At 39.4% G+C, this 26110-nt stretch overlaps 1 pseudogene; it reads right to left on the reverse strand.

Annotated features, from left to right (window-relative positions):
• Positions 1-21306, reverse strand: part of LOC128110604 (high affinity copper uptake protein 1-like) — a 54077-nt pseudogene extending 32771 nt beyond the window's left edge.
• Positions 21307-26110: the final 4804 nt, after the last annotated feature.

Genomic DNA, 26110 nt, shown 5'->3' on the forward strand with positions numbered 1-26110 from the left:
GAGATGGACATGCACATGCCCCCTGGAGCAGTTTGCTCTGGGTAGGTAAGAAGAAGCCATGGGCCTGCCTGAAGCCTTATGGCACCTGCTGGTTGGGCACCATTATGGTTAGCAAATGTATGATGGGGTATGGGAGGGAGAGAAAGATTCATGCTCTTTAGAGTAAGGTGACTCTGAAGAGGAGAAGGCTGTGAAGAACAGGCTGATGTGGAAGGCCTGTTTGCCAACCAGGAACATGATGTCCTCTGGTCCTGGGCTGGGCCCAAGGGCCATGTCTGGGTTCATGGCCCCATCCATGTCGATGTCAATGACCCCTGTTACCACCAAGGGCTATGAGGATTCCTGAGGTCAGGGCCTCCACATATGCCATGTAAATGCTCAAGAGCTACACCCCTGCAGAGACCATTCAGAACTGGTCAGCCTGGGCTACTTCCCAGGGCAATGGAGTTGTCTTGGGGGCTTGAGCTGAGGCCAGAGGCCATGTCTGAGTCCGATGTTCTATAGCAGCTGAGGTCCATGACTATGCCCATGGCCTGTGTCACCACCAAGGTCCACATGTGTACCTGGGCTATGAATTACCACATGTGGCTATGTTGGGGACCAAGGGACATGTTGCAGCTGGGGCTGTGACAATCTGGTTGGTCTAGACTGCCACCAGTGGTCTGGGTCCATGGCCCTACCACAGCTGGGATCTGTGTTGATATCTGTGGTTCCCATTACTGCTGAAGGCTGTGCAGACGCCCAGGTTATAGGTTAACAACTGAGGCCATACTGGTGCCTGAGGGTCACACTATCTGCCACTTGTGGCCATGTTAGAGTCTGAGAGACATGTTGCTGCTGAGATCATGCCAATCTCAGTGGCCTACACTGCCTGCCACCTATGGCCATGGTGTTGTCAGAGACCAAAGAGCTGTCAAAGGCCATTTCTGGGTCCATGGCCCCACCACAGTCATGGTTTATGTCAGTATCTGAGGACGTGGTTGCCACTGAAGGCAGTTCAGGTGCCCAGGGTATGGCTAACACCTGAGGCCAGGTTGGGCCCAAAGGTCATGCTTCAAACAAGACCTTGCAGATCAGGGTGGCCTGCACTGACACTTGGGGCTATATTCTTGCTTGGGCTGAGCTGTGGCTGGGGGTCATTTCTGGGTCCATGGCCCTTCCACAGCCAGAATCTGTGTCTAGCTCCAAAGCTCTTGTTGTAATCAAGGGTCATGTGACTGTCCAGAGTCTGAACTACCAAATCCAGCCATCTTGGATCCCAGGGACCACACTGCTGTTGGGCCCATTCAGATCTAAGAGGCTCACACTGCCACCCAGGTCATGGTGACAACCGGTCCCAAGAAGCTGTGACGACTACATCTGAGTCCCTAGTCCTGCAGCAGCTGGGGTCTGTGTGGATGCCTATTGCCTGTATTATAACAGGGGCCAATGCAAGCCATGTGTTGAACTATCTGTTGAAATACAAGGGCCCTGCTGAGCTGATCCCAACCCTCACTAGTTTGGAGTGACCTGCCTCCCCCTCACAGGAGAACTGACCCTGAACAACTTTGACCCTGGGATCTAATGGGTACCTAATGACCCCAGCCCAGGAAACCTGGCCCAGCTGCCTAATAGGACAACTGCCCCCACCCCACCCCCACACTTGGGAAAGCTTGCCCTACCTCTCACTATGGGCCTGGAAGAGTTGGCTCTGACCATCACCTGAGAGGAGTGCCCCCAGCAGCCTAGATTGACCAACTCAGCTGCGATGTAGGCACACATTCAGGGCTTGCGGTAGGTACACCCCAACATCTACCCCATCTATGCCCTGCTGGAGTATTTGAAGGGACTGATCCTATGGAACCATAGCTGCAGGATCTCCATGACTTGGGGCAACAGAGCATATCAGAGAAGAATGTTGGTGGGGATCCAGTACTGATGGTATACCAAAGCCAGAGGCTTTGAACCAGACCAACAACTCATTACACAATGAACATTTCCAAGAAAAGCTGTTTGGACAAAAGGGTCTACTGCATGATACACAGCAGCTCCCAGTGCCACTAAGATGAATGAAAAGGTGATGGAGATAAGGAAAGATGGAAGAGCAAAGTGGTTTTTATTATTATTATTGTTTATTGTTTATGTTATTTTTATTCTTTTTTAGCTTTTCTTTGGGAGGGACACTAAAATAGGGAGGAGTAGATATGGAGGGACTAGAAGATGAATAGGATTGGGGTGCATGATGTGAAATGTCCAAAGAATAAAAAAAGGTGCAAGGGGAAAAGGCCAAGTAAAATATGAAGGCAGTCCTATTAGAATAATACTTGACTTTTCAGTGAAGACTCTAAAAGCCAGAAGGACCAGGACAGATGTTCTACAAACTCTAAAAGACCACAGATGCCAACCTAGATGGCTATACCCTGTAAAACTTTCAGTCACCATAGATTAAATTATGATATTCCACAATAAAGTCAAATTTAAGCAATATCCACAAATCCATTCCTACAGAAGGTGCTTGGGAAAACTCCAAGTGAAAGTTGTTAACCACACCCAAGAAAGCACAGAGAATAAATAATGCCAGACTATCAAATGAAAAGAGGGGAAATACACACACACACACACACACACACACACACACACACACACACACACACACACACTCCACCACCACCACCACCACCACCACCACCACCAAAACAAGAACAAAATGACAGGAATCAAAACACTGCTAATCGATAACTCTCAAACACAAATGTTCTAAATTTCCCAATAAAAATTCACAGACTAAGAATAGGTGCAAAAAAGAGAAACCATCCTTTTTCTGCAGGCAAAAACCACATCTCACCATCAAAGATAGACATCACCTCAAGGTAAAAGGATGGAAAAAAGTTACTAAAATTAAATAGAACTAAGAAGCATGATGTGTAGCCCTTTTAATATCTGACAAAATAGACTTCAAACCAAAACCAATCAGAAGAGATAGGGAAGGACAGTATATATTCATTAAAAGAAAGATTCACCAAGAGGACATTGCAATTCTAAACATCTATACACTCAACACAGGGGCACTGAAGTTTATAAGGGAAAATCTACTGTAGCTTAAATTACATATTGACTCTCACACATAGTACCCCACTCGCATTAACAGACAGATCATCTAGACAAAAACCAGAGAAATGCTGGAGCTGACTGAGGTTATAACCCAAACGAACCTGACAGATATTTACAGAACATTATAATCAAACACAAAAGAATATATGTTCTTCTCAGCACCTCATGGAACTGTCTCCAAAACTGACAACATACTTGAACACAAAGCAAGTCTCCACAGATATAAGAAAATAGAAATAACACTGTGCATCCTATCTGACAACCACAAATTAGAGCTGGATATCAACAACAACAGAAACAACAGGAAATTTATAAGCTCACGAGAACTGAGCTACTCACTACTGAATAAAAAATTAGTCAAGAAGGAAGTTAAAGACTTGCTAGAGTTAAACGAAAATAAATACATAACACACTCAAAAATCTATGGGACACAATGAAGGTGATTCATAGCACTAAGTTCCTACATAAAAAAAAATTGGAGAGATATCATGCTAGTAACTTAACAGCACACCTGAAAGCTCTAGAACAAAAAGCAGAAATGTTACCCAAAAGTAGATGACGTTGATAATCAAACTCGGTACTCAAATCAATAAAATAGAAACAATAACACAACAATAACAACAAAAAATACAAAGAATCAATGAAACAAAGGGTTGGTTCTTTGACAAAATCAATAATACTAACAAACCCTTATTCAAATTTATAAAAAAGGTGGAATATGGGAGAGTATTCGGGTTAATATAATTAGAAATGAAAAGGAGGACATAACAACAGATACCAAGGAAACCCAGAGAACCATGAGGACATGCTTTTAAAAACCTATACTCTACCAAATTGGAAAATCTAAAAGAAGTAGATAATATTCTTGATATATACCACCTACCAAAGCTGAATCAAGATCAGAAATGCAATTTAAATAGACCTATAATGCCTAGGGAAATAGAAGCAACAATTAAAAGTCTCCCCCCTACCCCAAAAAAGCCTAGAGCACAGAATTCTACCAGACTTTCAATGAAAAATCAATGCCTATGCTCATCAAATTATTTCACAAAATAGAAACAGAAAGAACATTGAACTAAGAAAAGGAAATTACAGACCAAGTTCTCTTCTGAGCATAGATGCAAACATTCTCCATAAAATACTTAAAAATAGAATCAAGAACATGTCAAAGAGATCATCTACCACAATCAAGTAGCTTTCATCCCAGAGATGCAGCTATAGTTCAACATACATAAACCAGTCAATGTAATCCACAATATAAACAGACTGAGGGGCAAAAAGCCACATGATCATCTCATAAGATGCAGAAAAAGCCTTTCACAAAAATCAAACACCCCTTCATGATAAATTCCTGGAGAGACTAGGGAGGCAAAGGACATACCTCAACATAATAAAGGCAGTTTATAGGAAGCTGATAGTCACCATCAACTTAAATAGAGAATAATTTTTTTTAAAAAATTTCCACTAAAATCAAGAATAAGACCAGGTTGTCCACTCTTTACATAACTATTCAATATAGTACTTGAAGTGTTAGCTAGGGCAATAAGACAACTGAAGAAGATCAAAGGGATATAAAATGGAAAGGAAAAAGTCAAAGTATCAGCTGGGAAACACTTTCAGTAAAGTATCTGGATACAAATTTAACTCACAAAACCCAGTAAACCCCCTGTATACAAATGACAAACAGAGAAAGATATCGGGGAAGCAATGCCTTTCACAAGAGCCTCAAATAATAAAAACATCTTGGGATTATATTACTTTATCATAGAAGTGAGATGTGTGTATAATAAAAGCTTTAAGACATTGAAAAAAGAAATTGAAGTAGATATCAGAAGATGGAAATCTCCCCCATGCTCATTGATCAGTAGGATTAATATAGTAAAGACAGCCATCCTACCAAAAACTATTTACAATTTCAATGCAACCCCCATCAAAATCCTAATGCAATTCTTCGGAGATCTTGAAAGGACAATTTTCATCTTCATATGGAAATACAAAAAAATCCAGAATAGCTAAAACAATCCTGAATAATAAAAGGAATTGCTGGAGGTATCATCATCTCTGACCTCAAATTGTACTACAGAGCTATAGTAATAAAAACAGCATGGTATTGCCACAAAAATGTTCATGTTTGGAATTGAATTGACAGCTGTGACATAAATCCACACACCTATGAACCCTTGATTTTTGATAAGGAAACCAGAAATACACACTGGGAAAAAAGACAACATCTTCAACAAATTGTGCTTAACAACTCAGAGGACTGCATGTAGAGGAATTCAAATAGATCCATACCCTAGACATAACTGAAACCCAAATGGATCACAGACTTCCACATAAAATCAGACTCATCAAACCTGACAGGAGAAAAAGTGGGGAATATCCTTAAATTTCCTGGACCAGGAAAAAATTTTCCAAATAGAAGACCTTTAGCACAGGCACTAAGACCAACAATTAATAAGTGGGACCTCATGAAACTGAAATCTTCTGTAAGGCAAAGGAAACTATCATTTGGACATTGGGGCAGCCTACAGAATATGAAAAGATTTTTACGAACTATACATCTGATAGAAGACCAAAATATGTAAAAACAAAACAAACAACAACAACTCAAGAAACTAGACATCAAGAAAACAAGTAACCCAGTTAAAATGGGATACAGATCTATACAGAATTTTTGAAAAAGGAAAATCATCAGGAAAATGCAAATAAAAACTACTTTGAGATTCTATGTTACTTCATCAGAATGTCTAAGATCAAACAAAATATAACAAATCAAACAAAAACCCCCATGAAAAACTAACAAACAAAAACAAAAAAACAAAACAAAAAATCCACTTCCCCAAAAAACAAATGATAGTTCATGTTGATGAGGATATGGTGTGTGGGAACATTCATTCACTCCTGGTGGAAGTGCAAACTCACATGGTTCTTCAGGAAGGTTGGAATCAATCAACTCCAAGATCCAGCTATACCACTCTTGGGCATATGCCCCAAGGACACTTTATGCTACTACACAGACTCTTGTTCAACTACGTTCATTGATGCCCTATTCAGAATAGCCAGAAATTGGATACAACCTAGATGTTCCTCAACAGATAAATCCATAAAGAAAATGTGGCACATTTACACTTGTAGTATTACTCAGCCTTTAAAAAAAATGAAATCATGAAACTTTCAGGAATATGAATAGAACTAGAAATAAAAAATATCCTGACTGAGGTAAACCAGACCCAGAAAGACAAATATGGTATATATTCACTCTTATATGCATATTAGCCATTAACTCGATGATAACTGAGTTACAATCCATAGAACTAGAGGTTAGGTGTAGAGTAAGGGACTAGGGGTTGGGCAAAAAGATCTCCCTAGGAAAGGGAAATAGAATAGATAGCTATGGATGAATGGGTTTCTGGGAACTTGAACATGCATATCAAGTGGGAGGTTGGGGGAAAAGAGGGTTGAGGGAGGGAATACGAAGAGAGACAGATAAAATTAAGTGCTGTTTGAGGGTTAGTATGGAAACTTAACACAGTAGAAGCTTCCTAAAATATATACATGTGTGGAGGCAATCTCGAAATCCAATGGGCCATCTCTTGTCATCAAATGCAGCTTCAAATGCCAGGGTTACTTCTAATTGAAGTTTTGGCCGAAGAAATAAAATATTTAAAAGAAGTATGTATATATATACACACACACATACATGTTTGGATAAATGAATTTCTTCAACATAAAATACTAAAGTGTTCAGGACAGAAGTGATGTATTTAAAAAGTACATTCCCACTTTCTTTTATGACAATAGTTAATAGTTTTTAATTTAAATTGTATTTTAATGAATATACCTTGTTCTTGAACATGAAAGTTAATAGTGTGGTAGAAATCATGTCCCTGAAAATTTGTTCATGATTTGGAGCTAAGCAAGCTGCCAAGAGAGAAAAATACAGTATCAACTAAAACATGTTTTAAAATGTATGTTATGGTTTGAGAAAAAATTACTACTATGACTGAGTATGAAGAATTCTTGCTGTATACTTTAACAAGAGAAGAATTTTCTTTCTTACTAGATAGATAAATGGGATTTTAGCTCTTTGTTGAAAATCTTCAAGTAGTAAATTGTACACAGGGTAATTCCCCAACCCCCAATTCAAAGCCATATTTAATAATCATAGATTAGTTTATGTTTTTCAAATTAACTTTTGGAATACTAAATATATACAAGAATTTTGATTTGATGAAGAGAAAATTGAACAAAATTTGCAGAATTACATCATTATGCCTCTCGTTTCCTTATTGCATTTCTACATCAGTGTTCGCCGTGCTTCCTGCCTTTAACAAATGATCAATTATGGATATAAATTGGACAATCTTTGACTAAGAATTTACAAAAGCAATGTGCTGTTCAAAACGGATGTACTAGCTAGGGTTAGTACTGAGTGATCTGACCTCCAAGCACTGGCTATGTAAACACACACACACACACACACACACACACACACACACACACACACACACACACACACACACGGATAGTCCTAAACTTCTCCTTCTAAAGGAAGAGTGCCCCTGTTGTTTTATTTTTGATGAAAGTCATGCAACACAAATGAACATGGTTCTTATTTTGTGGCTGTCAGCTTTGGGACCCATTGGGAAATACTGCTGCAGTAATCACTTTTGCAGGGAGAGCCAGAGTGGTTAGGGAACTGGACACTGAACGAAGCAAGCAGCCACTATCTATGTCACTATAATTGGTATTTGGTTTGGAATCATTATCATTATTGATGTCAACATAAAAATTTTGATTCATTTCAGTTCCTCTAATGTAAAATTCAAGTAATAAAGAAATTTAGCTCCTTGAGATAGCTATCTGTCTATTGCTGATGTTAAGCTTCTAGTAAGCTATGAAATGCACAAAGGCCTTTCCTATTTATGAAGACTATTATTTTTTCTATGACACTCTGTGCTGTGGGATGTTCTGTATGGCAAATGTGTTGCTGATTAGTCAATAAATAAAACACTGATTGGTCAGTAGTCAGACAGGAGGAAGTATAGGTGGGACAAGGAGGAGAGTAAAGTTGGGAAGTGGAAGGCTGAGTCAGAGACACTGCCAGCTGCCATGATGAGAAACAACATGTGAAGATGATGGTAAGCCACGAGCCATGTGGCAAGGTATAGATTTATAGAAATGGATTAATTTAAGCTGTAAGAACAGTTAGCAAGAAGCCTGCCAAGGTCATACAGTTTGTAACCAATATAAGTCTCTGTGTTTACTTGTTTGGGTCTCTGCAGCTGTGGGCCTGGCAGGTGAGAGAGATTTGTCCTGACTGTGGGCCAGGCAGGAAAACTCTAGCTACAACTCTGACTTTTTTTATGTGGCTCTTAAATACTAATGTTTTACTAAGTTGTATCCTACTATATTGGAAAAGTTGTAACTTCTCACATTGATTTTTATAATTAATTTTTAAGTGAGGATACAAAGTGATAGGCTTTCATTATGGTATTTTCAGATACATGTCTATATTTTGTTTCACACATTGACTTTTCAAATAGAACAAAGTAGTAATTTGGATTCCAAAGCCTATCCTAAAGCATCAGATGGTACAATAAGAAATGAGAGAACTGGTGCTGCTCTTTAACTACTCAGCTGGATGTACACAGGGAAGCTCAGACTTTCTTTCCATCAATAATTTTGTTTGTTTTATACGATGCACATCAAAGTCCAACAATGTAGAAATCATCATATTTTTAAAGTTGAGGCAAATACTTACTCAGAATGGATTGCCCCATTATTGGGAAATCTGCAGACACTCATCAGAGTGGGACTGGCTATTCAGGGGGCTTCTGCCAGTGGCTGCTATGGGCAGGTCCCATACTGTGCTTCACCAAATAGAACCAGCCCCTATTTCTTTTTTTCATTCTCTGACTTCCACACTGGGAATGCTCTTTCAAGACAGTGTAGTGAAGAGGAAAATTCCAGTAATATTGTTTTCTCTTTTTGTTAATGGATGGTGAAAACAGGGTTATTTACTTCTTTCTGGGATAACAATACATTTACTTGAAAACATGTTCATGAATTTCATGTAATACATTACATATTTTCTCCTTCAATAGCTTGTGATTTTCTTGAGAAAAGAGGTCATTGTCTCATTTATAATGCTGGGAGTGTCCTCTTGTATACGCCACGTACCATGTATAAACAGAGATGTGAAAAGTGAATCCACAAGCTCCCATGGCTAAACATTGAATGATGAAAGCTAGAAATAGAACACACGTCTAAGGAAAAAAGACCTGTGCCACATAACCATATGCCTTTAGAATGTCCTTCCTCTTGCTACAGGACTACAGAGAGGGACTTCATTTGGAAACTGCATAGCGACAGATGAATTAAAGTGAACTCATCCCTCAGGAGGACAGGCTGCTGATGCAATATGACTGTATCCTTACAAAAGGAGGAAGTAGACACAAGCACAGAAGGACATTGTGTGACTACGAAGGCTGAAATTGTGTGGTGTGTTCCCAAGACAAGAAATGCCAACGATTGGCACAAGTCCCCAAGAGGCAGAGCAGACTTGACTCCATTCTTCCTTACAACCCTCAGCAGGAAGCAACTCAGACAGATTTCTTGTCTTTGGCCTTCAGTCTTCCAGTATCACGAGTCCATACATTTGGGGGTTAGTTAAGAACATGACCATTTATGGTACTTAGTTATGGCACCCTCAGAGAACTCGAAAAATTGCTTCTCAGGTTCCCAGCTTGGGTAATTTTATCTTGTAATTAAAAACATTATGTGAACTTGATTTGTTCCCATTGTGTATAATTACAAGGAAAAACATCTTCTTCACTGGCTTCCTTCACAAGTTCTGAACCTTCTGCTTTTAACCCTGAACTCACACTCTTCTTATCAAGGGCGTCCAAAATGTATAAAAGGATTGTGACATCTGGTGCCAAGACAGATTCTTATTTCAAACACTATTAGTTTACCACAGTTGAGCAATGACTCATGGAGTTTGGGGGGAAATTGTGGAAACAAATAAAGAAAATCATCTTCTAATTGTTGCTTTCAATGAGGTGCATTTCCTGCTTAGAGTTATGTGGACAACCCATCCACGTAACATGTCAAGCAGTTTGATGCTGCATTCCTTTATAATTCTTTAAACTCCATTTTAAAAATATAACAAAGCCTGTTAGCGCCTTCCCTTGATCTTTTCAGAATGCTATGAAAATAATAATAAACTTCTTGGTTGAATAAACAATCTGCCTGTGACAATTGCCCAAGTGCCTTCTGGCATGTCTAGTCCTTTCTGCTCTCTTTAAAGCTGCAAAGTGCAAATTGCTTTGCAGCAGTAATATATTCTGGTCAAAGTGAGGGGGAAGGAAGCATGTCACTTATAAGTTGAGACTGGAGACTGAATCATCTAAACTTCATCAGTGTCTTTGTGAAACTGTCTGTTCTTTAAGAAAGTAGCTTTTGCCTACAGATCAGATTTTAAACTACCATTATTATTTTTTTTTTTTACTCATAGGCAGAAAATATAAGTGTGGAAACATACAGTGATGTAACTTATGTTCACCTTTTAGAGAACACATTTGCTCAGAATGTTATGTGGCCTGGTAATATTCCATGTCCCACAAACAGGTAATGTCCCATACTTCTGTTACAGGATGATGAGGCACCCCCCCCCTCCAAGGGTGGCATAACTTGATCTTTTGTGACAATGTTTCATAGACCCAAGACAATAATAACATGGACATTGCCCCCTCCCTACACCTCAGATCATGTTGCTCATGTTGCCTTTCAGTGTTAACTAGTCTTAGGAACTGTTTCTAATAGGTAGTTGGATTTATTTTTATTTTTTATTTATGTGTATGCATGTGAGCTTGCCTGAATTTATGCGCACCAGGAACCCACAGAGGCAGAAGAGGGGCATCCTATCCTCTGGAATTGCAGGTAATTCAGTTATAAGTCACCATGTGGGTAGAGGGAACTGAAGTTTCCCCAGACTCTGCTGACTTTGCAACCATCTGCAGTATTACTCGGTGCTCTTAACTGCTGAACCCCTGGCGTTATCTTTTTGTTTGATTGGTTGGTTTTTTCAGACAGGGTTTCTCCATGTAGTTTTGGTGCCTGTCCTTGATCTTGCTCTGTAGACCAGGCTGGCCTCGAACTCACAGAGATCCTTCTGTCTCTGCCTCCCGAGTGCTGTGATTAAAGGCGTGCGACACCACCGCCCGGCTGCATTTATCTTTTAATGATGATATTTCTCCATCTTTTAAAATTACCCGTTTTATAATTCAATATACATTAAGCATACAAAGATGTAGAAAATACAAGACAGTAGAAGGCAACTGATGCAAATTTACACAATTTGTTTTTCTTAACAATATTGATAATGTATCTAATTATTTTAATTCTTCCTAATATTATATATCAGCTTCGTGCTTGTTCTCTTATGCACTATAACATGATGTTATACTTGATGTTCCCAATTGTCAGGTCCTTTTCTGGTCCTGAGTGTTTTGTCCTCTCTGCTGTGTTTGCCGGGTAGAGCCTTATTTCTTATCCTCTTGGCTTTGAGTTCAGAACTCTTAGTCCTCTGTCTGTCGGATTGCTTCTACTTTTTCTCCTCCTCCATCTTCTTCAGCCTTTCATGATTATTGGAGCATCTCATCTAACAACACAGTTACATCTGTCCATTCAATATGTGGACTGCATCTTTCCCAAGCACTTACAACCTGCAGTCTTGCTCCTCACTAAAGGCTTGGCACATAGGAAACTTGCAGTTGGTGTGCTGAAACATGAAACTTCCTATAACAAATCCCTCCCCATACCCCATGTCTTCCACTCAGTTGAAGGAACTCTTAGATGTAGATAGTAAATGAATCAATATTGTGCTCACCAAGCACACTATTTGTCACTAATCATAATTTAGTCCCAACCATTCTTTCTAGTATATTCCTGCAGCCATGGTCTCAGTTTTTCTCATTGTCTTGTTTGTCTTTTTTTCTTCATTCATTTAGTAATTGGCCTCCTTTCCCAATTCTTGCATCAATCAAACTCAGCTCAACTCATCTACTGGGAACGATCCTTCAGAAATAGTCATTTGAACACTTAAATCTCTATTGAAACTCTTTCAGTGTCTTCTTATAAGTATGGGGGAAACCCCCAAGATTTTTAATTGGGAGCAAACTCTCTCAGGCTTGATACTTGCAATTTAGTTGTGCCTTTCGTGACTCATGCCATGACACCCCAGCATGACAAACTGCACTTCTGTCATAAATACTGCTTATTTCCTCTGCTTTGTGCCTCTCCCTCTATTATTGGGGAAACTCTTCTTCGTTTCCCTTCACTAATTGCTAAGAAGTCCCTCCAGTGTCATTTTCTTCTAGATGCTTTTCAGTCAAATGCTTCTATATTCCCCTCAGGGTAGAGAAGGTGTTGGGTAAATATTTGTTGAATGAATTACTCCACTTCAGTTTGTAGATCTAGGCACTGGACGATCTGAAAACATCCCAACATAACATTAGGATGACCTATTCAAGTCAGTGTCAAATTGGGGTGCACCACATTTGTTTATTCTATGTTGACTACAGTAGAGATTTTTTCTCTGAAAAATTGCTCTTAAATATGAAATAATTAGTCCCCCTTTGTAGAATAGTAGGTTAATATAGTATGTTGACATATACAAGAACATAGAAAATGTTAACATGAAATTTCTGTGAAAGATACCAATTAAATCTGTCTCTTTGAAATTTGTGAAATTAAAATTTAATTCTGACAACTAGGTGTAATTTAAACTGTGTGTTTCTTGGCTTTGGAAATTAATTTATAATGGCCTTCCCAGAAGCTCACATTTTATATGCAAATATAATGTGTCATCGAGAAGCTACATAAAATGTATAGAAACAAGCATTAGCTCTTACCATTAATGTTTAACTAGACTGCGAGTTCCAGCAATGTATTTTCTTATTACAAAATAAGACATTGGTAGGAAATTTGATCTCTAATGTCTTTATGTCCAGTTTATTCATTATATTGTGTCTTTGAGGGTCTTAAGTTTTGGGAAACCTATCTAAAATGTTTCAAAGTTAAGATTATTCTAGGAACAAAAGTGAAAGATGTCTTTGTAAAATGTCTTTGGCAAGGACATTGATGAGTAGAAGGTCTCAGAGATTTCTTCTTGTTATTTCAGTCAGGATGAGAAGTTAATAATGCCAATCAACAGATTTAAAGAGAATTTCCCTTTCTCTATTTTTTTATGAAATAGTTGGCACATAAAACTCTCTCTTTCTCTCTCTCTCTCTCTCTCTCTCTCTCTCTCTCTCTCTCTATATATATATATATATATATATATATATATATATATATATATATATATATATATAATGTGTATACAGTCCATGGAACATGTCATTAGGGTAATTGTCCCCAACAGAGTGATACTCAGTGCTAAGAAATCCCACTAGCAGCACTAATTCTATGGAAGCTGTATAGACCTGCCACCTTGGTTTCTATGGGACCTGCCCAGGGAGAATGAAGAGGCCAGCTATTTTTTCAATGAACTGTCATATTCTAACTAAAACATGATTGAATCCTGAACTGCCAAAAGGAAACGGATGTGCTGCAAATCAGTCATTTAGTACTCTTCCTTCCACGTTGTCCTTTTGTACAGAGCTCTTCTGTGGAATTCAGCTGTTTCCACTGCTTCCCAGTGGTCACCTGCCTAGTCTAGTAGCATGACTCTCCTGAGAGTAAAGTGACTTTGGGATTGGAGGGAAGACTGCCTCGTACCCCAGGAGGAGGTGTTTTCTTATCTGTGTAGCATTGGAGAAGGGAAGTAAGAACAGCTATGGTCCTGTCCCTGTGGCCACCCCTCTAACTGATGCTGACTTAATTTCTAAAATAGGTGAAACACTGGCCTGGCGCAAAGGATGCCTGAAGTGGCAGATGGTGGATTGGGTTGGGACCAGATTGTTCATGCCCAGTCTCGTGTCCTTATGCATTTCAGCTGCTATTTTTCATTTGTTATAGAAATGCCATTATCTTGACCAGTAATGCAGTTTCCCAGATATTTTGAAATCCTTAAAGCTTGTGTTTTTGGAGAGCCTGTGCTGGAACACCAGCGGCTGTGCCTCGTGTGCATCGTATTAGGCTAATGTAGGGTGGAAAGAGCAAATTGACTTTGATAACGGATTTTCAAGTGTGCTCTTTGCGGATGAAATGCTGTTTCACTTATTATGATTTTTGCAGGCAGTAATTTATTTGTAAATGTCTTGACTGCACTTTAATGCCGCTCTGTCTCTGGGGGTGAGTCTGTGTTACAACCAGTCACAGAGATAACAAGGTTAGGGATCCATCCTCACATAGTCTTTGTCTGGGGCCTGAAACTATCCTCTGTTGTGACCATCTGACAGGAACGAATGATTCAACAAGCTTTAGCGGCATGAGAGTAGAGAGGCTCCCCATTAGCATATGGATGCCATGGCCATTGTCTGTGTGTGCTCCTTCCACAGGGAAGTCAGGAGCGGACTGCAGATCCTTAAGAAGCCTGCACCACCTCTTTCCTACTGATATGGCTTTGAATTCTTCCCGAGGGTGAGCAGTGAAGAGTAGAAAAGCCCAGACACATTACCTCCAAGTGACAGGGATTCATGTCCAGGGGACTGCTTTCTTAACACACTTCTTAGGTGCTTTCACTCATTTCTCAGACTAGTGAGAAGTTCATCTTCATGTGTAGGTTAGTGAAAGAAGACGTGATCCAGCCCAGAGTCGAGTAAGCTTCCTACGGAACAGTCATCTGGTAAGGGTGTCCACTTTTGGTGGTCACGTGATCTCTCTTATAATTACTTCTCTGACAATGTAGTACAAAGGTGGCTACAGCTGCCAATAATGTACCAATTAATTAATGAGCATGTTAGATGAACGCTTTCTTGTTTGAAGGAAAGAAAGCCGTGGGAAAATTTAGTTCAATGTTCTAGGTTAAGTGGAATGTGGGGTTCCACTTGACATGTTTGCACACCACATTTCCACTCCATTTTGAGCCATTGTGGAAACACCCCATCCCATGTAATCCAAGTTATGTCCTGCGATTCGATGTCCCTTTTCTTTTATTTCTTTTCTTTTCTTTTTATTTTAAGACTTTGAACTGTGTGTGTGTGTTTGTGTATGTGTGTGTGTGTGTGTGTGTGTGTGTGTGTGTGTGTGTGTGAGAGAGAGAGAGAGAGAGAGAGAGAGAGAGAGAGAGAGAGAGAGAGAGAGAGAGAGAGAGAGCTCTCCAGGAGCTGGAGTTATGGACAGTTGAGATACCCCCAAGGTGGGTGCTGGGAACTGAAGTTGTGTCCTCTGGAGGAGCAGTGAGTACTCTGAGTCAGTGAGGCATCTTTTCAGCCTCTTGGGTGCCTTTTCTATAGCTGTTAAAATTCCATACTCACTTTGTGCATCACCATCATTCTCTACTATTAGGCCTCAAAGTGATTTGGATTTATTATTAATATACAGTTTTATTAGCATAAGTGGAAGGTAATGGGCTTCATTGTGATGTTTGCACGTAAGCACAGAACATACTTTGATCACATTCACACTCTGAATTTCAAACCTTATTTTACCTCTTCAGTACCTCTATCGTCCCCCCCTTTCATTCTATGCCATTTCCCTCTTCTAAGCTCCACACAGGAGGGAAAACATATACTTCCCTTTCTGAGTGTGCTGGTTAATTTACTAACTTTACACCAACTAGAATTATCTAGAAAGATGACACCTCAATTGAGGAACTCTCTCCATCTGACTGACTTTAGGCAAACCTGTGAGGCATTTTCTTGATTAATGATTGATAATGGAAGGCCTAGCCTACAGTGAATGGCACCACTCTAGGCAAGTGGTCCTCAGTTGCCTTAGAAAGCAAGCTGAAGGAGCCATGGAGAGCATGCCCATAAACAGTGTTCCTCCATGGTCTCTGATTCAGTTACTGCTTTTGTTGTGGCCACGTCGCAAAACCCCCAAGCAAGACCACCACAGAGCTGATATCCAATCCAAAACAAACAGGGATTTATTGATAACAAGCAAGTCCAGGCTTGGTCCGTGTCCAACATCCAACATAGCGGGTAGAGGAGGACGGCCCTGAGCTCTCATGGTAAGGGGTTTCTAAAGGGAAAAACTACAAGCAGGGTGGTACAATCCTTTGCATCATATGATTGGGTGAGCGTGTGTAACCTTTGAATTTACTGGTTGGGGGTTACAGTTATCACTTTTGTGCAGGCCTGGACAAGTCTCAGGCTCTGTCCTTGAGCTGCCATGGGGGCTGGCTGGCCTCGCACGTTCACATTGACCCATGCACTTAACTCTAAGTTGGTTAGGGGTTCCAGACAGTAAACAACTGGCTGAACCTTGAGCAGTCAGAGTACGTGCAGAAAGGGAGCTACTGCAAGAACTATGTCTTTTGTTCACCGCCCTCCCAGAAACTGCTTGCTCAAGTGTCAGGAAACTGAAATTGAGGCCTGATCTCTGAAAGAAGACTGACAACCTGTTATGGCATCTGTTTGGTCCTTTTACTTTTCAGGCCCTGAGTTACTTCTTTGAGGGAATACAATGTGAAAATGTAAGGCAACGAATCCCTTTCCTCTCCAAAGTGGTTTTGGTCAGTGTTTAGTCACATCAACAGAAAGCAATCTGGGACACCGAGTCTGATTTATTTCACTTGCTATGATTCCTACTTCCGTTCCCTTTCCTGAATTATGTAATTTCATTCATACCTGTGGCTGAAAAATATTTTTATTGCGCATGTATGTTGCATTTTCTCTGTTCTCTCATCCACTAGTGGCTAACTAGGATGATTCTTTAACTTGGTCACTGTGACTACTGCTCTGATAAATGTGGGTGTGCAGATAGCTCTACTCTGTGTGGACTTTGATACCTTTAGCTATATGGATCATGTGGTAATTACTTAAATTTTTGTTCTTATATTTATTTATTTAATTTTAGAAAACCTCATACTTTTTATCCAGAGTGATGGGACTAACTTACCTTTTTACCAACAGTGTTAGAGCTTTTTAAAAAAATTATTTTCGAGAGTTCCATAGATAACTATCATGTGTTTTGATTAAATATTACTCTCTTCCCTCCAACTCTTTCTATAAGGCCAACACTCTCCCTCCCATCTTCACGCGCTTCTTTAGATCCACTGAGTCTCCTAGCGCTGCCGGGGTGTGTGTGTGTTTAGGATCATCCACGGGATAATGGGTAGCCTACAAGGGCCACATCGAAAGCAAACTGGCTATCTTTCCCCCTGGAGTCATCAATTGCCAATAGTGTTTTAGCTGGGGGTGGGACTTCATGAGTTCTGCCTTAAGGATTTTTTTGTACTTCTGAATTCTCACTAGCATTTATTGTTTTTTTTTTTCTATAGTTTATCAAAACAAGGACTTTGTGCTTTCTAGGAGAGATGTCCTAGAAAGCTGTCCACTGAGTTACAGTTCTTATTAAGTGGTCTGAGCTGGCCTTGAATTCTCTGTGTAGTCCAAGCTGTCTTCCTCCTGCCCCTGCCTGTCTGAGTAGTCATGATTACAAGCCATTAAAACCATCCCTAACTTGATTATTTTCTTTAATGATAGACATTCTGACTGGGGTGAAATAGAATCTCAATGCAGGATTTTTGCTGTTGTTATTTTGAAACAGGGTCTCACTCTGTAGTCCAGCCTGGACTTAAACTCACTATGTTTTTCAGGTTGGCCTCAGACATTCAGAGATCCTCTTGCCTCTGCCTCCAAGTGATGGTATTACTGGCACAATCGACCATGCTTGGTTCAAAGACTTACATTTTGCTGATGATGAAGGATGCTAAAAACTTTTCATATATTCATTGGCCATTTTGTACTTCACTTTGAAGTGTTGTTTCTCTCATTTGGACATTTATCGAAGGGATTATTGGTATTTAATTAAGCCAATTCTTAAATGATGCCAGAACAGTCTTTAAAAAAAACACTTTATGTGTATGAATGTTTTGCTTGCATGTGTATTTGTATACCATGGGTGTGCCTGGTGCCTACAGGGACCAGAAAGAGGATGAAGGATCCCTTGGAACTGAGATGCCATGGATGTGCTCAGAATGGAATCCTAGTCCTCTGCAAGAGCTTCGAGAGCTCTTAACTGCTGAATGATCTCTCCAGCCCCACAGAACAATCTTTTAATGTTAACAACAATCACATAATTGAAGTCCTTTGGAAAGCAAGCTATTACGGCTTCAGGCAAAAGTTTGCGATGGAGGGCGACTGTGTTTTAATATACTAACCTTCAAGAGCTGAAGTGAGATGACTTCATTTTCTCTTTGTCTTTGTCTCTTCTCTCTTCCCCCTTTGCCACTTGACTGTATCATACTGTGTGACTGGTTACTGAGGTGGTGTGTCGCCTTCTGTATTATTGCTTAATCCTTGATTTCCTGTGAAGTACAATGAATCTTACATTAGACTCTTCTGAATCAGGTGGTGTGCCATCTGTTCCCAGACCTGAAAACATGAATAACAGAGTCACAGAAACCCACAGCTCCCTCAGTTTTCAATAGAATCCACATTCACACACACACACACACACACACACACACACACACACACACACACACGAGGGAGAGAAAGAGAGAGAATTCCAATCTTCAGCGGGATCTTACAATCACCTAAAATTTTACATGAAACCTTTAAAATCTTTTTTATTTTTTATTTTTTTACCTGCATACACACATGAAATGGAGTGAGTTTGAGTAAATGCCTTTGTTGTTCTGGACTGATGTTAGACTTAAGTGGTTGGAAATGGTCGTGTAATTGTACATAATAGTGCATAGCATGAGGCTGCTGGGGTACAGGAGAGCAGCTGGCAACCCTGGGTATTGAAACTGATAGCAGGTAGCATGCAGCAAATTGAACGAATGGAGGCCAACCAGAGCCCGGCTGCCAACTGGTGATAGCATTTCACAGCCTTTACCTACCTTCAGTCATAAAAACAAGGAGTCATTTACCATACAACTTTAAACCCCAAGCCAAATATTTAACTACAAGCAAAAGTCTTTTAACTCTATAGCCCCCTGCTGAAATTTATTCAAATGAAAAGTAAATCGCTCTCTATAATACACCTATCAGTTGAAAGAAACAATAGATATGAGAGTTGCCAGGACCCATGTCTATCATGCATTAAACTCCTCATCCTCTTTTTTTTCCCCCAGAGATCATTTATTTGTTTGTAACGTCACCTTGATTCCAAATACATTTATTCCTGAGTTAGAGTTAACTGAATCTGAGCACTTCAGTTCACTAGCTGGTAAAAAGTAAAAGAAGATTGGCAACCTTAACTCCATTTTATATTTATTCCATTTGGAGTACCGCATCAATAATAAAAGCTTTTTATATTTTCCTCATTTTTTTACAAATTTAATAAATTTATCACTTAAATCATCTATTACACAGAAGTAACATTTTGAACATTATGCACATATTCAGAATATTTATTTCAATAAGACAGTCTGAAACAACCAAGATTTCCTTGTTGATAACTATTATTATTATTATTATTATTTCATTCAAATATGTGCTAAATCAGTCTGCTTGGCTCTTAGTAAAGTTCAATGCAATTCTGTAGGCCATATCTGTAATTCAATATTATTGACTCTAGTAATGCCTAAATAAGTTATCAGAAAAATGGTGAGCTTTTACAGTAAGACAAATAGCAGGTATCAACCAAAACTAGCTTAGGTGGAAAAATAATGATTCAATATAAGATTACCAAGATTATCTTGAAATAAGTCAGCGTTGGAAATTTTTAAAAACAAGAAATACTGTTTCCAAATTCTTCAGTAGAGTTGCCATCTCCTATATGACACCCTCAATTATTTTGACTCAGCATATTAAGTTGGTTTCTTTCTTCTTTTTTCAAAATTAACTCATCTAATTTAACACATTAGCGAGAGGAAAAAGTTTGTATGATCTTATTAATTGATGCTGAAGAAATTATTTGATAACATCCAATATTCATTCAAGATATAACATCTCAGCAACAAGAAATACAGTAATTTTCTTCAATTAGATTTAAAAAGATGCTATGAAACCCCAAGCAATGACATCATCCTTCAGCCTCTAGAAGTTCAATGTGCAATTCATCACACCATGGAGCAACCCTGTGAAATCATTCTTAATGACATGAAACAGGGTGCTCTTCTCTAATATTTGGAATGAGGAAGGAATGTTCACCAGAAATATTTTTTTAAAATTGGAAATAGATAATAGATTCTTCTCTCATACAATACATCCTGACCTAAAATCCTTTTTTTCTTTCTTTTTTTTTAATTGGTTCTTTGGGAATTTCACATCCTGCATCCCAATCCCACTCATCTTCCAGTCTCTCAGTATCTGACTCTCACTCTTGTAGTGTCCCCTAACAAAGGAAAGCTAAAAAAGAAAAAATTAAGATAAAAAATGAACAATTTTTTTTTTAACAAGGCAAAACATTCCATTGCTCCACCTTTCCAACTGATCCATGGTCTCGTCCACTTACCTTAGTGGCATTGGGAGCTGCAGGGTATCATGCAGTACACCCTTTTGTCCAAACAGCATTATTTGTACAATGCTCATTGTGTAATGAGCTGTTGGTCAAATACAGGGCCTCTGACTTTAGTATACCATCAGTCCTGACCCTACCAACATTCTTCTCTGACATCCTCTTGTTGTCCAGAATCAGGGAGATCCTACAGCTGTGCTATAGTTCCACAGGACCAGTCCCTTCAAACACTCCAGCAAGAAATGGATATTGGAGTATGCCTACTCCAGGCCATGTATGTGTGCCTGGGTAGCAGCTGATTTGATAAGTTCTGGCTGCTGGGACCATTCCTCTCAGGTGAGGGGTGGAGCCAGCATTCCCAAGTGTAGGACCAACTCTCCTGTGAGGGATAGGCTAGCTTTCTATGCCAGGGTCTGGACCCAGGCATCTACATTGCCTTTGGTGGTAACGAGAGCCTGGGACATCAATGTAGACCCTGACTGTGATGAGGCCACAGACTACAGACCCAGACTTGGCCCTCAGCAGCAGTTGGGGCAGGATGATACCATGGCCACAGGTAGCAATGCAGGCCACTGAGGTTGATATGGTCCCAGCAGCAACATGTCCCTCAGATTCTAGCATGGTCACGAGTGGTGGCTCAGGCTGGAGGTTCTTGTGGTCTTTGGTGACAGTGTGAACCAGCGACATGACCACCAGGTGGTAATAGAACCATGGATCCAGTCATGGCCCCTGGCGGTAGCTTGGGCCCAGTGAATACTACTGTCACTGGTGGTAGTGCAGATAACCCAGATCTTCATGGCCCCAGCCACCACATATCAGTCACCACCATGGCCACAGGTGGTGACCCAGAATCTGGGCATCCATGTGGTCCTTGATAGCAACCTGGGACATAAACATCATCACAGACCACTGCTGCTTTAGGACCACAGATCCAGACATGATCCTCAGAAGCAGCCCAAGCCTGGATGTCACCATGTCCCTGGGTGGCAAGCAGACCTCCCACATCACCTTTGGGTGGGGGGGAAGCAAAGCTACCCTGGGTGGGCTTATTAATGTCCTTTAGCTACCAGACCCTGTTGGCAGCTGGCAGGCCCGTGATTCCTCCTGCTCCCTCTCCTCTTAAGACTGTACACACCCACAAAATGCACTAACGACTTCCCAAAATATTGTGTTGCTTCACAAATGTAAAAAATTAAGACATTGAGGAATTATTTAAAAGTGTTCATTGAGCTTGTCATACTGTTTTCATTTATACCAGGGGCCTTAGAGAACTATCCTAGACCAGGAACCTACAGCATTGCTACAATAATCTTGGAAATGTGGAACCTATAACAATAAATGAGACAGAAAACTGCTCCAGCTGACTCCATACACTGCTGTCCTATCCCCTCGGAGCTCAGGGCACCACTGTGGAGGGGAAAGCTATGTTGCCTTCAGCTGCTGCTCCTATCAGTGGGGAGCTAACACAGATATAGTCAAACTTCAGCTTGAAATGCTTCGATTGAGTCCCTGTTTTCCAGGGCACTGGGCAATGGTGAGTTTTCTAATTGCAGGAGCTTGTGAGACAAACAAACTTTGGTTTGGACCTAAATAGATTCTGGAGGTCCTATTTATTAATTGTTGCTTTCAATGTCTGTGCTACTGGTGTTATATTCAGGAAGTGGTCTCCTGCGCCAATGCATTCAAGACTACTTCCCACTTTCTCTTCCACCCCACGGTTGGTGTAACTGGATTTATGCTGACGTCTTTGATCATCACACTTGGACATGAGTTTTGTGCATGGCAATAGATATGGATCTATTTGCAATCTTCTACATGTCGACATCCAGTTATGCCAGCAACATTTGTTGAAGATGTTTTCTTTATTCCATTGTGTAAATTTGGCTTCTTTGTCAAAAATCAAGTGTTTATAGGTGTGTGGATTAATGCCAGTGTCTTCAATTCGATTCCATTGGTCCACATGTCGATTTTTATGCCAATTCCAAGCTGTTTTTATTACTGTAGCTCTATTGTAGAGCTTGAAGTCAGGGATGGTAATGTCTCAGAAGTTCTTTTACTGTACAGGATTGTTTTAGCTATCTTGGGTTTTTTTATTTTTCCATACGAAGTTGAGTATTTTTTTGAGGTCTGTGTAGAATTGTGTTGGAATGTTGAGGGGGATTGCATTGAATCTATAGATTGCTTTTGGTAAAATTGCCATTTTTACTATGTTGATCCTACCTATCCAAAAGCATGGGAGATCTTTTCATTTTCTGATATCTTCTTCAATTTCTTTCTTCAAAGAATTAAAGTTCTTTCCATATAGGTCTTTCACTTGTTTGATTAGAGTTACCCCAAGATATTTAATGTTATTTGTGGCTATTGTAATGGGTGATGTGTCTCTGATTTCTTTCTCAGCACATTTATAATTTGTATATAGGAGGGCTACTAATTTTTTTGAGTTAATCTTGTATCCTGCCACCTTACTGAAGGAGTTTATCAGCTGTAGGAGTCTATCAGCTGTAGGAGTTCCCTGGTAGAATTTTGGGAGTCACTTATGTATACTATTGTATCATCTGCAAATAGCAAAAGTTTGACTTCTTCCTTTCTAATTTGTATCCTCTTGATCTCTTTTTGTTGTCTTATTGCTCTAGCTAGAACTTTGAATAGATATAGAGAGTGGGCAGCCTTGTCTTGTTCCTGATTTTAGTGGAATCACTTTGAGTTTCTCTCCATTTAATTTGTTGTTGGCTGTCAGCTTGCTGTTATAAGGTCATCAGAAATAATTCCCCTAGGTTGATTATGAAGATGTAATTTTGGGCAAGGATTGGAAAGTTGGGGTCACTGGGAGATAGAAGGTGTGATGTCAGATTTGTGAGCATGGAAAGAAAGAGTTAAGGAAGTAGTGCTTCTTAAATAACAAAACACCACCAACAAAAACTGAACAAAACCAAACTACATTCTCCCCCTTCACTGTTTTAGTAGGTACAGGTCATAGCCAGTTTGTAAGTTTCTTCTTTACCTAATTACAACTAGAATAAAAGTGGACACAGGCACAGCCCATTAAAAGTTATTTTCTGATAACGAGATCTGCTCTGCTTCTGGAACCCGAAATGGAGCCTTGATACATTGGTAACCATCTTCAAGAAGTACAACATCTCTTTGTTGCTGTAAATAGCACATAATTTATTTTAGAAGTAAGCCTTCACTGTGGATCGTGTTATTACCATTCTACCTGTGCCGAGGGTATTTGTAGTGTGCAAAATTCATGTAGCAATTTTATGTGATTCTTAATTACTGAGTGCTTCATTTTCACCTTTTCCTTAGTATGTGATCCTTCCTTCTGTGGGATTTCAGGACTGAAGGCCTTTGACATTTCTCTATGCAGCCTTTATGTTAAAATCTATGTGGTTTTTGGAACAAGAAGTTTTTCACAACTTTAAAATAAAATAGGTTTTCCAACCTCTAATGTACACAGCTATGATTTTCACATATCCAAGATCCACACTTCCAATTGGGGAAGCTTGTCAGGCAGCCTCAGACCCATTCTAGGAGAACACATTGAGATTTTGCTTTCTGATTTCATTCATATTTCCGTTCATTTGACAATCATGGAAGTCAGGGACTCCAAAATGTACATAACGTTCACAAAGCTGCATGCAAAGAGTCAAACACAAGGGGGTAACCAATAGCTAGGCTTCCAAACAACAGAATCACTATAGTGACCTCAGTGGCACACCCAGACATACTACAAGATTTTTTTTTTAAAGTTTCCATGTATGTTTTCATAATTCCCTTAATCTGTTTTAGCGTTGAGGTGAACAGTTCTCTATCTGTCCTAGCATGTTGGGGGACTAGGCAGCACATGGGGCACTGATTCTTCTCTTCTCACCAAGGGACTTGTTGTCAGTATGTTGGGTTACATTGTTGAACAATGTCTACATTTGGTAGTAGATGACCATAGTTTTCTCCTGCATAAAAAAATCTGTAAATTTGCTTATACATATGACCTGTGCACTGCTATTAACTTAATTTTAACAATTTCATAGTTCTTACCAGGTAACAGAAATGTTCAAGTACTTCATGGAGTTGGAAATGTCTCTGTTACAGATTTGGGACATTATAGAAATGGATGCATCTTTCTTATTCTTATATTAAGTGCATCTTTTAAAAAAGTTTCTCTTTGTCATTGGGTTCTAGATTATACTCTTTGAACAATGTCTCAACAGTGGTGTAAACTCTCTTACACTGTGGTTTTCCCATAATACACAGACAAATAACCAACTCTGAGTGAATATGCCTGACATTTATCTTTATTCACAGAGCACTCAAGAGTCTCTCTCTTTCTCCACCCCATGGACATGTGCACATTTGTCTGTATGACTATAGTAACATTGTCATAGATAACTGTACCCTTCACATTATCCTCCTACCACCATTTTATATCAGTTTAACATGGTCATTCTCCTTGAATACATTTAATTTATTCCTGTGTATTAACACTATTCTAGTTTAAAATACATTGTTTCTTTCTGGATTCCTATAATGTAGTGCTTTTTTTTTAAAGACATTTCATAACATTTATTTAGTAGTGTGTGTGTGTGTGTGTGTGTGTGTGTGTGTGTGTGTGTGTGTACATATGACACAGTATGCATGTGGGAGTCCGAGGATAACTTACAAGCTGGCTCATTCCTGCCACACCTGGTCTGTTCTGGCAGAGCTGAACTGTAGGTTCTCAATGAATTGCTGCCACAAGACTTTAAGCACACACACACACACACACACACACACACACACACACACACACACAGAGGAACTGAATGTTTTTCTTTGTTTTTTTTTTCTTGAATCTTCTCTACCATGAATTTCGTTTTTGCCTGACTTTTATCTTGCCTATCTATGTATTCCAATATATATGACACATTTCTAAAACTTAATTGCCCTCAAGATCTTGCTCATTTTCATTGTCAATCTATAACCCAAACAAGCTCACCCATCCATTAAATAGAAGGGTTTGTCGAGTCTGAGAGTATGTGGGAGGCTTTGTATTTTATAACTGTAAATGGAGGTAGCATATATCACCAAAGACATATTTATTTAATACTGAATTGTATTAATTTTATTCTTTCAAATTAAAAATTAATAAAAAGAAACTACTTATAACCATAGTTTCTCTTAAATATTTCCTAAAATAATAAATAACTGTGATCTAAAATTACTTCCTATTTCTCAGATTTGAAATTCAGTGTTTATATAACAATTAATCATATTTTTAGTTAAATAATATTGTTCAAGTATAATTATCTTTCATTTTCTACATGTCTCTCTACATAGGAGGTGATAAATCTAGGGCTGCTCTGTATTAATGCAAAAAAAATTCATTCCAGTAGGAATAAAAGACTGCAGAGGACTGTTGCAGATTTTGTCTTTGGAGTGAATTAGAGTAGCTTTGCCACTAAGTGTCATTTCCCTGGTTAAGTCTTATGGTGGTTTGAATGAAAATGGGCCCCAT

The sequence above is a fragment of the Peromyscus californicus genome, unplaced genomic scaffold, assembly GCF_007827085.1.
Source record: "Peromyscus californicus insignis strain IS unplaced genomic scaffold, ASM782708v3 Scaffold_15__1_contigs__length_86483966, whole genome shotgun sequence".
In the NCBI taxonomy this organism is placed as follows: Eukaryota; Metazoa; Chordata; class Mammalia; order Rodentia; family Cricetidae; genus Peromyscus; species Peromyscus californicus.